The sequence below is a fragment of the Paroedura picta genome, chromosome 2, assembly GCF_049243985.1.
Source record: "Paroedura picta isolate Pp20150507F chromosome 2, Ppicta_v3.0, whole genome shotgun sequence".
NCBI lineage: Eukaryota > Metazoa > Chordata > Lepidosauria > Squamata > Gekkonidae > Paroedura > Paroedura picta.
The window spans coordinates 80,595,363-80,613,204 of record NC_135370.1 but is presented as its reverse complement, the minus strand read 5'-3'; the positions used below and the strand labels follow the sequence as shown (position 1 = coordinate 80,613,204).

Here is a 17,842-nt window from a genome sequence, read left to right as displayed (position 1 = left end):
ACAGCGGCTGCCTGCAATGGGCTAGCCCGTGCTGCGCGCTTCTTAGTCCACCTGTGGGTGGATGAAGCAATGCGGGAGGGAAGTCCGTCCAGGGCTGGGAAGGGGAAAAGAACCGCTGCTCGGGGGAGGCCCCACCACCCAACGGAGCCCCATGAACCAGCAAGTGCGATGGCCGAAGACAAACAGCAGAGACCAGCCAGGACCAGCGCGAGGGCGGTGAGTGGACCTGGGGTTCTGACTCGCCTTGGGAGGGAGGACCGCGGCGCCGCTTTTCGGGGGGGGTTCTGAGAGAGGGGGTGGGGGGGTGGGAGCGTGTCCGTTACCCCTTTCAAAGCCCGCCCAAAGACTGCAGGTAGTCCCCCCCCAAACCACTCTCGCTGCTAGCGCCCATTGCATTTCGAACTGCAATGGGCTTGATTACTAGTCTATAATAATTCTACATCCCTTAACTGTTCAACAGTTTCTGCTTTGATGGGTCAATGTTTGGTGCTGGAATTTCAAAACAGACTATCAGTTTTGTGGGCATGCTGTCCACCACTGTCTGCCTTCCTCGGTGGTCTGAGCAGATCTGTTTTGATGTTGGAAAGTCTCAGGTTAACAGAGCCACTGGATTTCAACATCAATGCTGAAGCTTTGCTGTCTGATAAGCCACAGGATTTCATAACCACTATGATAACCATAGCGCTATCTTTGTTAATAGCTCATCCCCCCACAAAAATAGTCATACATTCTAGTTGGTGTTCTGTGCAGGGATAAAGTCCTTTTGTCATGGGAGTTGTCATGGACAGAGCATTACAAAGGTTTAACAAGGATTTTTATTTGGACAGTCTGAGATACAAGTGACCTGTAATCCTCATGTTGTGCTGCTTCCCTGCATGCACCCTACATAATTCCATATGTGTAGCTGCAGCAGTCCACAACAACAGAATAAAATAGGAATCCATTGGTACCTTAGACACTAACATAATCTATCCCAGAACAAACTGTCATGCATTAGAGTTTACTTCATCAGATGCATTGATGTGTTCTTAAGAGATGGAGGTATTACAGAAAAAGGGCTGGTTCAAAACAATTTCCACCAAAAGAGTTGTCAGTTCACTCAGAGTGGGTGAGTACCAGCTGTTATCAGATAATCCTCTTTTATTTAATATAAAATATAATGCAAAATAGGCAGATATAATAAGAAGTTACAGATTTATCTTCCATTTATGGTTACCTTGTAGTAGATTTTATGTCAATTGTGTTTTGTCTGTCTAACAATGGGCAGCACGGACTCACCCGTGCGGCTTTTGGCGGGGGTAGAGAGCCGGGAAAGGAGCGACGGCTCCGGCGGCCACAGCGCGAGCCCCTGGTGGCGTGCTGCATCAGTGGCGCACGCGGCAGGAGGCGGGGCTGAAGAGTCCATTTAGGACGTCGTCTGTCTCCTTCCCGCCTCTTTGCCAGCCGCCGGGGCAAGCGACCCACCCGCCCTCCCTTTTATTATATATTTTGTTGGAACTGTTTGATTATGTTTTGTCACAGCATATGTTGGCACAAGAGAGTGAAGCTGTTGGAGGGGAGCCGGTGTGCGATCGGCCTCCCCGCGGGGAATGGGGCCTCATTAAAGAGGTGGTGGTAATGAGCCGCAAGCAGACCCTGCAGGGTAGGCTTGGGTAGCTCGTTCATGACCAGATGATCTGAGAGGTAACCAAAGAGGTTTGCGCCCTTTGGCCCTCCACCACAGATCATCTCCCTGGAATAGGCCAATGCACAAGGGGAGACCCGTATTCTCAGCGGGGAAATTTGATGGGCTCCTTATGCTTTGGCATTGGGGACCGCAGTCAGCGGACTGCGTAGGTCAGCTTCATTCCCTTGTTGCCTCCAACCCTCTGTTTTGGGTGTTGAATAAAGCTGTGGCCATTTTAAATTTATTTATTTATTTATTTATCATACTTCTATACCGCCCTCCCCGGAGGCTAAGGGCGGTTTACATTATAACAGAGAACCATACATAAAACAGTCTGTAGAACATGTACATCGATAACCAACAATTGCAAACAAACACAATACAGTATAACAGTAAACAATCGTAATACAAACAGGTCCAGGCTTGTTGATGGGATTCTGAGGGGGGTGGCTTATTGATTGAATTCTGAGGGGGGGGGTGGGGGGAGCAGGGGCCCTTGGTCGCTGTAGATTATGTATTGTCTTGGGCCCTGACCGTGTATGGCCTTGAAGGTAATTACCAGAACCTTTAGTCTGATCCGGAATTCAACTGGTAACCATTGCAGCTGATGGAGAATAGGCCGGATATGGGACCTCCACGGTGTTGCCGTGAGGATCCTGGCTGCTGCATTTTGAACTAGTTGTAGTTTCCGGGTCAGGGCTAAGGGCAGGCCTGCGTAGAGCGAGTTACAAAAGTCCAGTCTAGAGGTGACCGTCACATGGATCACTGTGGCTAGGGGTTCCGGGGCCAGGTAGGGTGCTAGTAGTTTGGCTTGGCGGAGATGGTAGAATGCCAGCCGCACTACCTTTGTGATCTGAGCCTCCATTGTGAGGGAGGCGTCCTAGGTTCCTGGCGGAGTGAGCTGTACGCCAATGAAAAGTGGAGTCCCGTCTTCTTTACCAAAGGTGCCCTCTTACCTGCCAATAGCTAATAGTGGCCCATTCTGAGTAAACAGATAAACAGATAACTCTTGGAATTGGATCTTGTTTTATATTGTTCTCTTTCTAACATCTTCTCTTGCAGCTGCCTTTCTACTCTAAATATACAAACATTAACCTCTAAATATAAAAACATTAACCTAGTGGGTGTACAGTTTAGTGCATCTAATGTAGAAACTTCTGACTAATCAAAGTTTATGTGGAAATAAATTTTATTAGCTTCTAAGGTGCCTCTGGAGTCATTTCTAGATATGTATATCCAAAGTACGGAATACTGTACCACATTTGCCATGGATTTAGCCTCCCAGACATGAGTACCACCATTTTTATCTAAATTCACCAACATTCCTAATCTGAGATAGCTCTCAGTTTATTGTAATTCATTTCACAGACTTCAAATGAACTTGTACTTCGTTGACAAGACAGAGACAAGAACTAGTAGAAACACCTTATTCAGCAAAACACACAACTTATGTGTTTATGATTCACATGTATTAGAACCAAAATGCAAATTTTCCTTATGAATTCCTATATTACAGGAAACCAAGATCAGAGACAGTGATAAAGTGCTAGCATTCCACTAGACTATTTTATTATAGCTCAGCAGTTTAACCTGAAAGGATGATTATATCTAACAGGTAATGACAAATAATGGGTTATAATGCAAAAGTTCAAATACAAGGCAGGATTTGGGAAGTCAGTGTTCAAAGATAATCCTTGATAGCACACCAAATACAACAAACACTCTCAAATGAAACTTTAACATTGACATCTAAATGCACAACTTTGGCATGTTGTAAATTGCCGTGTTGGTTTACTGGAAAAATATCAGGAAAAAACAGCAGTGTAGTACAGTTTTCTAGGCCCAGTTAAATGTATCACAAAGCAGTAAAGCATGTTTGGAGTTCTTGGACTCTGAAAATTGGAATAGTTCTAGAGAAGCTGAAAGTTCACTCACTGCTTTGTGATGGTGTGTGGGGTTCTGATAAAAAGGTATTAAATCTTGTTTTAATTAACAGGCTGCATCTACATAGCTTCTCTTGGCTTCCAAACTGGAACTATTGAGTTATTTATTTGGTTTTTATCCCAGCCTCCCAGCAAGCTGCTCAGAGTGGTTTACAACATTCAATATGAAACAGTAGTTAAAATATAATACTTAAATAGATAAAAATATCAAATTAGACCTTTCAAGGATCGCTGCCTTGTCGTGGCAAAGGGGCTTGCGTAGCTCAATGAAGCTATGGGCTATGCCGTGCAGGGACACCCAAGATGGACAGGTCATAGCTGAGAGCTCTGACAAAAGGTGATCCACTGGAGAAGGAAATGGCAAACCACTCCAGTATTTTTGCCATGAAAACTCTATGGACAGGTTTAAAGGGCAAAACAATGTGACGCCAGAAGATGAGCCACTCAGGTCAGAAGGTGTCCAATATGCTACTGGGGATGAGCACACGGCTAGTACGAGTAGCACCAAGGCAAGCTGGACGTGGTCAAACGAGAGATGACAAGACTAAACATCGACATTTTAGGAATTAGTGAACTAAAATGGACAGGAATGGGTGAATTTAATTCAGATGACCATACTACTCTGGTCAAGAATTTCTCAGAAGGAATGCAGTAGCCTTCATAATCAATGTCCCATCTTCCACACTGGGTGTTTCACAAGATAGACTATTTTGTAACAAGCATAAATTCCAAAGCCCCTCTTTTTTGTTTCAGAACACGCATAGCCCACTGTACCTGCCCTATACCTATGATCATAAAAACAAACCAGACTTTTCAACTCTGATTAAAGTACACATAGCAATTATTTTGGCCTTGCATTCTCCAGTAAAGGTAAAGGTATCCCCTGTGCAAGCACCGGGTCATGTCTGACCCTTGGAGTGACGCCCTCCAGCGTTTTCATGGCAGACTCAATACAGGGTGGTTTGCCAGTGCCTTCCACAGTCATTACCGTTTAATCCCCCAGCAAGCTGGGTACTCATTTTACCGACCTCGGAAGGATGGAAGGCTGAGTCAACCTTGAGCCGGCTGCTGGGATCGAACTCCCAGCCTCATGGGCAAAGCTTTCAGACGGCTGCCTTACCACTCTGCGCCACAAGAGGCTCTGCATTCTCTTTTAAATGAGTATCTTTTAAATGAGATGTCAAAGAAATTTCTTATATATCTTAATATGACTCCAATTGTACTGCAATGGTCATGGTCTTTAGTCCCAACTTCCCTGATGCAACCACCTTTTGAACCTCTAGCCACTTGTATGGTGGACAATATCTCCTTTAAAACTGCTTTCTTAGTAGTCAAGGACAGTTAATGAGATAGCATCATTCAGGGCTGACTATCCCTTTATTAAATTCTACAATCAGAGCGTGGTGCTTAGATCGTTTAAAATTCTTGCGCAAAGTGGTCTCCAATTTCACCTTAATCAGGATATCTCACTACCCACCAATTTTCCTTAACCATCATCTGCAGCAGAAAAAGGACTATACACATTAAATGTCGATTGTTGTTTTATTTGAAAAGAATCAGAGAATTTAGGAGGATGCTGCAGTTTCATGGGCCATTCTAAGGGAAAGATTGCATCCGCTGAAACTTTATCCAGATGGATAGTGTCCACAATCAAGACAACCTATAAAGAGGCAGATGTGCCATGCCTGTAGAACAACTGCACATTCAACTTGATCTCAGTCAATTTGGGCCACCTTCTGAAGAGGCATTCCACTGATGGAGGTGTGAGAAGCTGCTACTTGGTTATCTGCAGACATGTCCAACAAACATTATTCTGTAGACTAGCTTCAAAGCCCATTCCTGCCCCAGCCAAGCAGCTTAAGGTGGCTTTGGGCTGCAACTCGCAGCCGAATCAAGTGGGGCAGGCGGGGGGGGGGGGCTGGCCAGCTCATTTGCAGGCCCAGGACAGAGCTCCTTAGCAGGCAGCAGGCCCTCGTTAGCAGCCCAGCCTAGGAGGCCAAGAGGCCCTCTTTAGCAGGGCCAGCCTAGCAGGCCAAGAGGCCCTCATTAGCAGGCCCTGCTTAGCAGGCCAGGAGCCCTCGTTAGCAGGCCCTCCACCACAACCCTTTGCCCAATGCCCTCTCCCATTCCCTCCTGCTGGCTCCAGGCACCGAGTGGTGTTTGAGAGCAAAGGCCCTTGTTAGCAGGCGCAGCCTAGCAGGCCAGGAGCCCTCGTTAGCAGGCCCTCCACCACAACCCTTTGCCCAATGCCCTCTCCCATTCCCTGCTGCTGGCTCCAGGCACTGAGTGGCGTTTGAGAGCAAAGAGGCTAGAGTCCAGGGATGGAGGGCGGGAGCTGCAGGGGCTGCACCCTGCAGCTTTGCTGACTGCACCCTGATTGGCCCTATTCTAACTTGGACAGCCAGACACCTTCCACCCCCCCCCCCCCCCGGCTGTTCCACAAATATATAGAGGAACCATGGATAAGGATAGCAACATAGGAAAAGAAACATCAGTGAGAACAGCAGTTCTCATTGTTTCAGTGACTTGCTCACCCCACCTCTGGGTATGTCAGCTTGGTAGTCTCACATGTGGGACTGCATAAGTAAGCAAAGATAAAAACAGTGTTGCATTTACATGTAGTTGTCACTGTGCAGGGACACATCCCTATCTTGCTGTGAGCTAATTAATAGTAATAATAATAAAATTAAAAGGACTATTTCCAAGGCTGGCTCAGAGTGGTGGCTTAGGAGAACTGTGCAGAGCCCCTCCCTGGAGCATATGGCCCTTAGGTGGAAAACAGCCCCAATGTCTCCAGCTGGGAGGGGTTCCTCCAATCTCAGCTTAAAAGTCTTTCAATGGATGGTCTGTGACTGCAGTTTCCATGTGTACCTGCAAAGTGACAAATCGATGAACAATGGTTACATGTAAGTACAACACTGTTTTCTGGATATGATTACCTTTTTATTCTGTTGTTCTCTTCCCAATGACTTGAAAATAATATATATATTTCTCTTTCTCCTTTCTTAGGAAAAATATACCAAGCTGTTTTGAGGATCAGGCTCCTTTGCAAATGCACCACTTAATAACTGCTAGTACCTAGAGGTAGTAATTTTAGTAGGTGAAACTGTTAGCAGCAAAAGATGTGAACTACTTTGCCTGAATGTGCTTGGTACATTTTTGCATGAGGTTATAGCCAGTAGGCAAGATAAGCTCTATAGTTGGTATTTACTTTTTGCCATAGGGTTCTGCAAACTAGTTTGCTATCAAACCTCCATTTGGATCTCCCTTTATGCTAGTATCAGCTTTTCTCTACAGAAAAGCTGTGAAATTCTGACCAGAAAGCTGTGAAAGTAAGTTAAGACCTAACTTCATCATTTTAATAAGAGGAAAATAGCTGTGCAGGCTTTCTGCTGAGTCCTTGCCCAGTATCAGTCTATTAGTTATGCCTCTCAGCACTTCTCCACTTCTCCACTTGCAGCCATCTGGGTGTCCTTCTCAGAGCGCTCTCAGTCTTATCTACCTCACAGGGTATCTGTTGCGGGGAGAAGACTTGATTGGTGGAGCTTGAATTAAGCTGATATCAAAATTGAGTGAGTCATGTGAAGCAGGGCAGCTCCTCTGGCACACATTCCAGTACCCACCAAAGAGAGAGTCAATCAAGGGCCACATCCTGCACAGCCCTAGGTGCTCCTTTCTAGATAATTTGATCCTTACTAATGGGAAAAAACACCCCTTCAGGTTCCTCTCATGTTACAATACAAGTTCACCCAAAACTAAACTACTTGTTTCTAGAAATTCAGGGGGGGGATGCAAAGTATACCAATGTCATGGTGGAAACAGCACATTAAGTCACAAATGGTATCTCTCACACACACATCACCAAATAGGCCAAAAAAACAGGAGGAGATCAGTTGGCGGGGAAACAGAAGTGGCAAGAAGACATGGAAGATAAACTGCAAACAACGGGAGGGGATTTGAAAAATGAATAGAGAGTGCATGTGGACAGGAATGGAAAAAATATAGCTGGGAAGGATGAAGGAAGCTAATGGAGAGGATGAAGGATTGAGCTGGTAAATTGCCGGGGAGGAAAAAGTACATGAGGAAGGAAGTAGAGACAAAGTAAAGTTGGAGCAAGAGAAGGGAACACGGATGGGAATGGGACTTCCTCTCCACTGTAAAGCCTTGTAGGTTCCTGTCTTCTTGATCTGAGTGCTTTATACTATTTTGACAGGTTAAGTTAAATAATTCTCTATCCTTATATTATTCTCTACAGAAAATTTTATTTTTGATTCCATTCTATGCGGACTCTCAGAATCCAAACCTGGACACTTTGTCAAAGATCCCTTATGCACATATGTCTTTGCTCAGATTTACAACATTCCTTTGAACACTGTGCAAAACCTAAGCCAGAATTTCTTAGGAGTGAGAGTCAGCACAAGGACAGTGTGTTTCCTTAGGCTATTTTTGTATGGATTCAAGCTGGACTTCCAGTGGACTTCCAGGTCAATATGGAAGAAGACAGCCTTTGATGTATCCTGGACACAGAACTGTTTAGGATCTCAAAGGTCAAATGCAGTATTTTGGAGCCTAGAAATCCACTGGAAGCCAGCATCTAAATTATACAAGAGTGAAGTCTGCCCCTCTTAAGTTTAAAGCCCACCAGATAATGATCTGTCCAATGCCCTTTGCCATGATTCTCTCCTAATCAAGACATACATCAGATCAAGAGTGGCAAAATGACCCACAACTACTGCTCAGTACCAGCCTTATGAGGCATCTAGACAACAACGACTGCACCAAGCCTGCACCCAGAAACTTCCCACACTCCTGGCCCCTGAAAATCCTTTCTCCATTGGTACTCTTTCCATTGGTACTCTTTGCTGCCATCACTGCCACCTCATTGCTCATTGGTACTCTTTCATCATTACCCACCAAGTTTCTCTTCTACATTACTATTGGGATAAATTACTGGACCGTATCCACACGAGGAATCTGCCTCTGGACAGCCTTTTGTTGCTGGTGGGTTTTAGACATGATGTCTGCATCCAGAGTCTGTCCAGGGGCTGGCTCAAGTTTTGGCCAGATTTGCTTTTGGATGAGGGAAATTGCCAAAACTGGATTTGCTACTTGTTATCTCACTTCTCATCAGAGAGAAACCAGGGGCAAGACCATGTGGAGTGGGAAAGGCTCTATAGTCTCTGTAGCCTTGTCCCACCCTCACACTTGCCCTTCCCTCTCCATTTCCTACTTCAAGAACTTTTTTTTTAATTGGCACAGTCCACGTTGCTGAGGGACTGCAAAGCTATTTTGTCAAAGATAAAATAAAATATTTTGTAAAGTGTTCACAGTTTTTTGGGGATTATGCGGGTGAAACACATCCAGTTTGTGTTTTCTGGCAGTGGGGAATGAATGAGGAAAGAGAGGGGAACATGTTATGAAGCAACCCTCTCCCAATCAGCCAGGCATCTGTGCACTTTGTTTTAAGCCCACTATTTCCACAAAATCACTCTTCAGGGTCCAGTTACCATTTCCAGCCTCTCACAATTCTACCCACACATAAATAGAGACCAAAACACCACATATCCCAAAAAGGGGGAGGAATGCTGTATCGTTCCGGCGTTTCTCCACAACATTAAAAATGCTTATGTGTTGTGACTTTACCACATAACACTGCAGAAATGCCTTTAAAAAAATTAATTTCAGGACTCGGGGGAAAGAAAATTTTATACACAAGAGAACCGCTGTGCTGTGTGGCTTACTGTGACTGACAAGCCCTGAGCACTATTTCTAAATAGTGTATTCAAATACTAGAGGTCTATGTAGTACAAAGAACAACTACCAGTATTTAAATTATTAAAAAAAATGTTAAAAGGGGAAAGTCCACACATATACCCTACACAGCAACAGCCTGAGGAAGGCAAAGAAAACGAATACATAGGCATTCCCCTGTCTCTAATCTATAAATCCCATAACTAGTGTTGTTTTAAGGTACTTTAAATGTATTAATTATAGTTAAGAGTGGCGACCTCTAATCTGGAGAACTGGGTTTGATTCCCCACTCTTCCACATGTAGCCAGCTGGGTGACATTGGGCTAGTCACAATTCTCTTAGAGTTCTCTCAGCCCCACCTACTTCACAGGATTCTGATCTGGAAAGGAACATGATTATAAGCCTCATTGAGATTCCTCCAGGGAAAAGCAGGGTATAAAAAATAACTCTTCTTCTTCCCTTCAGAGCCACTTCTTGGTGTCAGCTCCCATACTCTGTGAGGCCCCACCTTGTTAGTTTGTCAGGGAATTGGGTGATATGAAATGGACTGAAAGATAAACAGCGGCACTTAGAATGTATCGGAGAGAGCACATCATAGACCCATTATGCACGGCGGTGGCTGTGCCGTTGCAGTGGAGCTCCGCCAGCTGTCCTGACGCAACAGTCCTGCGCAGGCAACGCGGGGCCGGAACTACTGGGAGCACAGGTAAGTGGCAGCAGCAGCTAGGGGGGGCAATTGGCGGCAGGGGGCCCCCACCTGCAGGATGGTGGGGAGCAGCATGCTGCTCTCCCACCATGGTGGAGGGTCACCCCTGTCGGCTCCTACAATTATGCATGGGGCATGGGCGGCTTGGCCCTCACCTGTGCCCTCGGGAGTCCTGGGACTCTGTAAGAACCCATGTTTCGTTAACGCAGGTCTTCTGAGGGCCTGGGCTGGGACACGTCTGCGCTGGTGGTGGCAGCAGTGTGCATTATCAGGGAAGCCCTGCCACCGCCAGCGCAGGCATTCTGGCCCGTGCATAATGGGCCAGAGAGCCCATTTTCAGGGCAATGAGGTGGCAGTGATGGCAGCAAAGACTTTTTTCTCTGTCCTATTGATAGCCAAATGGCCAAATCAGGGTTCCTTTGCCCATCCCCAATGAATTACACTGACAGAAAAACCTTTTTATATTTTTACTGCAGAAGAAATATAGACACAGAAGAGTTCCCAAATCTGTGTGGAGAACAATACAATTACATGAGATTAAAAAACTTTCCATTGGAGGCAGGTCAAGACAATAGCCTGGAGATTCCACCCCATTCGGACATCTGACAGGACCGCCCTGCAGCCACCAAGCTAGCCCCCCGAAAAGTTGCGGACAGGTTCTGAAAAAACTGCTTCCATTATCTCCCCCTCCTGCCCAATTGTTTACACAAACGGTAGTGACTCACTCTTCTTCCATTTCTTTAACCTTGATGAGGACTATCTCAGCTATAAGATAAACTTTGGTCTTGTGGGAGATCTTATCAGAAACTACATTCCAGAGAAGAACAGGCCGTTTTCTCTGCCTGGTCAGAACCAAAGACTTGAACCAGGACAGGATGTAGAATTATAGCCAATCTCTAATAACTATATGATCAATCAGAAGGTTGCAATCATTTTCTTTACCACCAGCCCATCAGTATTTCATCAGGAAAATCTCACCCAGCTCAATTATTTAAATTTGTTTGTAGCTTGATAACACCAACTCTGCTAACCTCTTAATTATGGTTTCCATGACAAAAGTCCTAAATAGTGAGCCATCACATAGTATTTGTTTGTTTGTTTGTTTGTTTATTTCTATACCGCCCTCCCCAAAGGCTCAGGGCAGTTTACATAGTACTTAGAAACTATATAAGAAACAGTCCGTACATATAAATAACTATAACATTAATGTTACTAACTAATAATTATAAAAAATGATAATTGTACAACATTACAAACAGTATATGGTACAAACAGGTCCAGGAGCAGAATGCATTGATGGATTTCTGGGAGGGATGAAGCAGGAGCCCTGCAGATGTTGTTGGTTAGGTCTGGTCTCAACCAAATGCCTGGCGGAAGAGCTCTTTTTTGCAGGCTCTGTGAAACTGTTTTAGCTCCATCAGGGCCCTAATCTCCTCTGGGAGCTCATTCCACCAGGAGCCTCCGGGGAGAGGAGAGTAATAAATCTAAATCTAAATCTAAATAATAATAATAATAATAATAATAATAATAATAATAATAATAATATCGTCTCAGGTCTATGCTAGTTCATTTAAAAGAATTAAATCGAAGCAATACAAAAATGCCACATTTATTAGTACTACAAGTCCAAGCTAGATGTTAAATTTTATTTTTAAAATATTTTCCTTAGGATTTGATGATAAATAGGGTTGTCATATTCCCCAGGCAGCAGGGTCTAACCCAGAAAGGAGGACTCTCACTCAGTGCCAAATTGCTTCATAACACAGCCTGGATAATCCTGAACTCTAGAGCTCTAGCTCATAAATCTGACTTGCAGGAGTGAATGAATATGCCTATGCCAGCTTATTAAAATCTCTTGAGAAGTGTGTGCAAAAATTACTGAAAAATACCTGCATTTTTAAATCAAATACAGATTTTATAATCTGTTTCATCTACCAGTATAGCTGTCCCAAATAAATGCTGATTTTTTTTTTGCTTTATTTTGTCATATTCTGCTATTTCACTACACCCCCACTTCCTTAATGGAAGTTAAATGGAAGGGATCTTTGAAATGGCTATTAGCCATTTAAACCTAACAGCTTAAGAGGTCTACTTAATAAAGACACATAATTAGGATTAAAAACTATAAGCAAAGATACCATTAAAAGCAAAAATCCGCATTTACACCAACCTATAAAATGTTGCACATACTATTCCCAGGGATAGTGGTTCTTGGCCACTATGATTTGTGACTGTGAGCTCCATATTTTATGGGAACTGAATTATATACACTGTTTGGGGCTTCACTGAATTGAAATGAATTTAAGAAGTCAGCTTCATCTGTCAGTTCCACAACAACTGAGATATAATGACTATCCTGTTTTGTTTTGTTGTTGTGAGGATAAAACAGGGGAGGGAATAATAACAAAAGGTACTTTTGGTCTCCATTGGGGGGAAAGACAGGGTGTAAATGAAGTAAATAAATAACAGTGCAACCGGAAGCTGAGTTATGCTCTTCTAAGTTCAGTCGGATGACTGTTTGGTGTAGTGGTTAGGAGTACAGTGGTTAGGAGTGCAGACTTCTAATCTAGCAAACTGGGTTCGATTCTGCACTCCCCCACATGCAGCCAGCTGGGTGACCTTGGGCTCGCCACAGCACTGATAAAACTGTTCTGACCGAGCAGTGATACAAGGGCTCTCTCTGCCTCACCCCCTCACAGAGTGTCTGTTGTGGGGAGAGGAAAGGGAAGGCAAAGGTAAGCCACTTTGAGACTCCTTCGGGTAGAGAAAACCGGCTTATAAGAACCAACTCTTCTTCTTCTATATAGAGGAATGATGTGAGTGAGTGAGTAAGTTATGTCACTGGCAAATATATGAAACCTGGAAAATGATTTTTTTAAAGCTTGCTGTTTAGAAAATACTACAAAGAGCCAGATACTTCCATACATGTGATGCACTGATATGGATCAAGAACAATTGGATAATCACATACATAGTTTTTTTATATCGAGCCTCCGCGGGGAGGTGGGATATAAATTAAAGAATAATAATAATTAAAGAATTATTTTTAAGTTCAAATAAGATTTATCTGCAAATTGCAGTTTTAGGGGGACAATATTTGTGAAATCCACTATTTTAACAAAACATATAACAAAACATTTAATACATTATTTAGCAATTTTGTCCCATACATGTAAGGGGACTGCTAAGGGCCAACCTTTCAACTATAAAATAATCTTAACATCAGATGCAAGAATCAAATATGATTCAATATTGTTATGTAGCAATCTAACAAATAGTTGGAAATTGATTATAACATGTTTGGAACCATAACCAGATGATCTCACAGTATGAAGAATGAAATTTAAAATAATAAAGTCTTGAAATAACGGAGCAAGGGGATAACAAGCGAACAAACAGGCTACCTGTTGGGCTGTCTGAGATTCAGCTGCTGAAAGAAAGCTAAGAGATTTTTAATCAAAGCCACCCGCCTAATAGAATGAGCCCTTGAAAGAACTACAGGCAGTTCAGCAGAATCTGTAAATCAGAGCTCTTCCACCAGGCTTTGGGTTGACGCCACGCTATGGAGAGACCTTGGGCCCTTTCTCCGATATTCTTCAATGTCCAACTATATAATTATGTAATATCTACCCGAGAATGGCAGCCAATGGGGGATGGGTTTTTTAGTTGCTTTAAGGAATGTTATATGGCATAGCGGTGGCAGTGCCCCCCTCCCTTCCCTCCCTTCCCGGCTCACCATCACCTTCCAAGCACCATGGTGGCAGTGCGGCGGCACCCTGGCTGTGCCCTCCTCCCTCCCCAGCTCACCGTCACCTCCCGAGTGGGGCGACAGTGGTTGCGGCGGCGGATGCCGTGGAACATTCCGGCAATGGTCCAGGATGCGGGACCTTTGGCAAGAAGTCGGGACCTTCCCACTGTTTTCGTGACACATGGTAACTATACTATACAGGCCTAGTATCTTTCTCTACAAGGGAAACAGTAAATGATCAGTTGACTGATTGACTGGCTCTCACATCTTACTTCTATGCTCATTTCCGCATGGGTTTTGTTCACTTTTAGCCATTTAATCATAGCAGCCAGGCAGCTATTCAAGACAACTGCTACATCACCAAGAGATGTGGATAAGAATACATAGAGTTTGTTATTGCAGTATATTGGTGACAACCAACCTGCAAATTACAATTTGTCCACCAAAATCCCCGTTCAGTGCAGTAACTATCTCCAACCACAGCTTCTTCGCATGTGGAGATATTGTTACAAAAACCCAGAATCCTGGCCCATCTTCCTTCACCTTATCCCATCCCTTGTTTTAAGGAGCTCACCACCACCTCCTTAGGCAACCAGTTCCATTGCTGAACTGCTTTGACTGTGAAAATATTTTTCCTGATATCTAGCTAGTATTATTCTACACATAACTTAAAACCATTACTACAGGTCCTATCATCTACTGCCAACAGGAACCACTCCCTGCCCTCCTCCAAGTGACAACTTTTCAGATACCTAAAGAGAGCAATCATATCCCCTCTCAAGTTCTTCTCCAGGCTGACATTCCCAATTCCCTCAGTATTTCCTCATAGGATTTGGTCTCAGGCCCTGGATCATCCTTGTTGCTCTCATAGAATTATAGAGCTGGAAGGGATCTAAAGGGTCATCTAGTCCAACCACCTCTACTCTGAACCCTCCCAATTTTGTCCACATCCTTTTTGAAGTGAGGTCTCCAGTACTGCACACTGTACTCCAGGTGCAGTCTGACCAATGCAGTATACTGTGGAACTATGACATATTGTGATTTTGATGTGATGCCTCTGTTGATACAGTCCAAGACTACAATCACCTTTTTAACCACTGCATCACACTATCTGCTCCTATTTAGCTTACAGTCCACAAGTACCCCAAGATCTCAATCACACACACTGCTACCCAGAAATGTATCCTCCATCCAATATGCATGCTTCTCATTTTTGTGACCAAGATGTAGAACTCTGCAATTATCCTTATTGAGTTGCATCTTGTTTTCATTTGCCCACTTTTCCAGCATGTTCAGATCTTGTTGAACTCTATATTTCTGGGGTGTTTGCTACTCCTCCCAATTTGGTGTAATCTGCAAATTTAATGAGTACACCCTCTCATCTAGATCATTGATAAAAATGTTGAAAAGTACCAGACCCAGTACCAAGCCCTGTGGCACCCCACTGATCACCTCATTCCAATCTGATGAAACACAACTGACAATTACGCTTTGGGTGAGGTTTTCTAACTATCAAAAAAATCCAGTCTGTGGTCCTCCAATTTGCCATTCAGAATATCATGGGGAACTTTGCCAAAAGCCTTACTGATATCCAGGTAAGTAACATCAACTGATTTTCTACAATCTAGTACGCCTGTCACCCAGTCAAAGAAGGAAATCAGGATGGCTTGACAAGACCCATTGGAGACAAATCTGTGCTGACTTCTCTGGATCACCAAGTTGTCCTTCAGATGTTTGCAGATCACCCCCTTTCATATCTGCTCCATTATCTTCCCCACAACAAAGATCAAACTCACTGGCCTATAGTTTCCTGTGTCATCTCTCCTCCCTTTTTTGAAGATTGAGATATTTGCTGTCCTCTAGTCTTCTGGCACATCTCCAATCTCCAAGAGGTCCTGAAGATGATGGACAAAGGTACAGCATGCCCTCCAGAAAGTTCTTTGAGCATTATCAGATACATACCATCTGGCCCAGGGGATTTGAACTCATCCAGTACAGCCAGGTGCATCTCAATAACCTCTTTATGTCAACCTGCCACCCAGACACCATCTCTCTAGATGTGTCCATACTCTTATTCTGGGGAAAAACAGAGGCAAAATAGGCACTGAACCTTTCTGTTTTTTCTCTGTCCTGTCAGAGTTTCTCCATCTTTACCCAACAGCAGGCCTATTGCCTCATTTAGCTTATGTTTGCTCCTTACATATCTGAAGTTTTTCTTGTTGAAGCTTCCCTGGCCAATTTTAGCTCATTCCCAGCTTTGACATTTCTAATGGCTGACTTACTGTGCCTTGTAACCTGCAGATACTCTTCTTTAGAAGTATGTCCTTCCCTCCATTTCTTGAACTTTCCTTTTTCTTCCTTAGCTCCTCCTGCAGTTCTCTATTCATGAGTTGGTTCTTATATGCTGCTTTTGTTTACCCAAAAGAGCCTCAAAACTGCTTACAATCACCTTCCCTTTCCTCTCCTCACAACAGACACAGCCATTCAAATAGGTTTCTTGGATCCCCTGCCATGTTTCAGTTTGAATATGCAATATTCAGCTTGAATATGCAATAGCTCATGTTTAAGGAGAGCCTACCATTCACTTGTACCTTTCTCTTCCAGCACTCTTGTCCACAGAATGACTCTCATCATGTCCCTGAGTTTTACGTCTGCCCTATAGAACTCTAACATCAATATGCTGATGACACCCAGATCTTTAGCCAGATGTCTTGAAGCAGTGGTAAGAGGCTCAAGCAGAGTTGTCTGAAGCTCAACCCTTCAAAGATGGAGGTCCTGTGGCTCAGCAGAAAGGGTCCCAGTGAGAGAGTGCAGTTGCCCAAACTGGACGGGGTGTAACTGTCAGTGGTTCACTTTGCCAGGAACTTGGGATGCCTCCCTCTCAATGGAGGAACAGATCACAAGAGTAGTGCAGCTGACATTCTACCATCTTGAACAAGCCAAACTAGTAGCGCCCTACTTGGCCCCGGTACACCTAGCCACAGTAATCCATGCAACAATTACTTCTAGACTGGATTTCTGCAACTCTCTACACACGCCTACCCTTATCCCTGATCCAAAAACTACAGCTGGTTCAAAGTGCAGCAGCCAGAGTCCTCACAGGACTCACATCCAACCTGTGTCCCAACAGCTGCACTGGTTACCAGTTGAATCCCAGATCAGGCTTAAAGTCCCAGTAATCACCTTTAAGACCATACACAGTGTATTTGACGGATCACCTCTCTGTCTATACCCCACAAAGAGCTCTACACTGCCACCTCCAACTGACTGATGATCCCTGGCCTCAAGGAAGCATGTCTGACCTCAAATAAGGCCAGATCCTTCTCCGCCCTGGCCCCCACCTGATGGAACTCACTCCCAGCAGAGGTCCAGGCCCTGTCTAAGCTAGCACAGTTATGCAGGGCCTGCAAAATAGAGCTCTTCCACCAGGGATTTGGTTGAAGTCAACTGAACTGTATCAGCAACATCTATTGCCCCAGAACTCTTTCCACACAGGCACGGTCATTAAACAAATCAAAGGGTAATCCTGCAGTAACAATCCTATGGGGTTACAGTTGACTTGTTAATGTTTCAGTTAGTAAAGGTATAATTATCACCAGATGTTATTGTTTTCACTGTTACCACTGTTGTCATTATCAGATGCTATTACGGAACATGTTGTGTCTGTATTTTGATTTCCATGTTCTCTGTAAATCCCCCTGAGCTGCAAGGGAAGGGTGATATATATATACAACAAACTTACTTGGCCCCTACCTTATAAGAAATTCTAGGATGACATGGTCACTCCACCTCCTTCACTTCATCCACCAGCCGTTGCCTGTTAGTCAGTATTATGATCGAGCCTTTTGTAGGTCATTCCACCATTAGATAAATGAAACTGTCAGCCAGGGAGATCAGAAAGTTGTATGATGCTGGAGTCTTAGCAGGGGAGCTAGACCATTTTATTAGCAGATCATTTATTTGGGTGGGTCACTGCCTAGATCAGAAGTGTTCCTTAAGCCAGAACCAGAAGCATAGGAATGAAAGCT

At 44.1% G+C, this 17,842-nt stretch overlaps 1 long non-coding RNA gene across 1 annotated transcript; it reads left to right on the top strand.

Annotated features, from left to right (window-relative positions):
* The first annotated feature begins 2,191 nt into the window (after window positions 1-2,191).
* LOC143829782 (uncharacterized) lies at window positions 2,192-17,601 on the top strand. The gene is made up of 3 exons (XR_013228229.1): window positions 2,192-5,370; window positions 6,619-6,693; window positions 16,419-17,601. It is a non-coding gene; the product is annotated as an uncharacterized LOC143829782 (long non-coding RNA).
* Window positions 17,602-17,842: the final 241 nt, after the last annotated feature.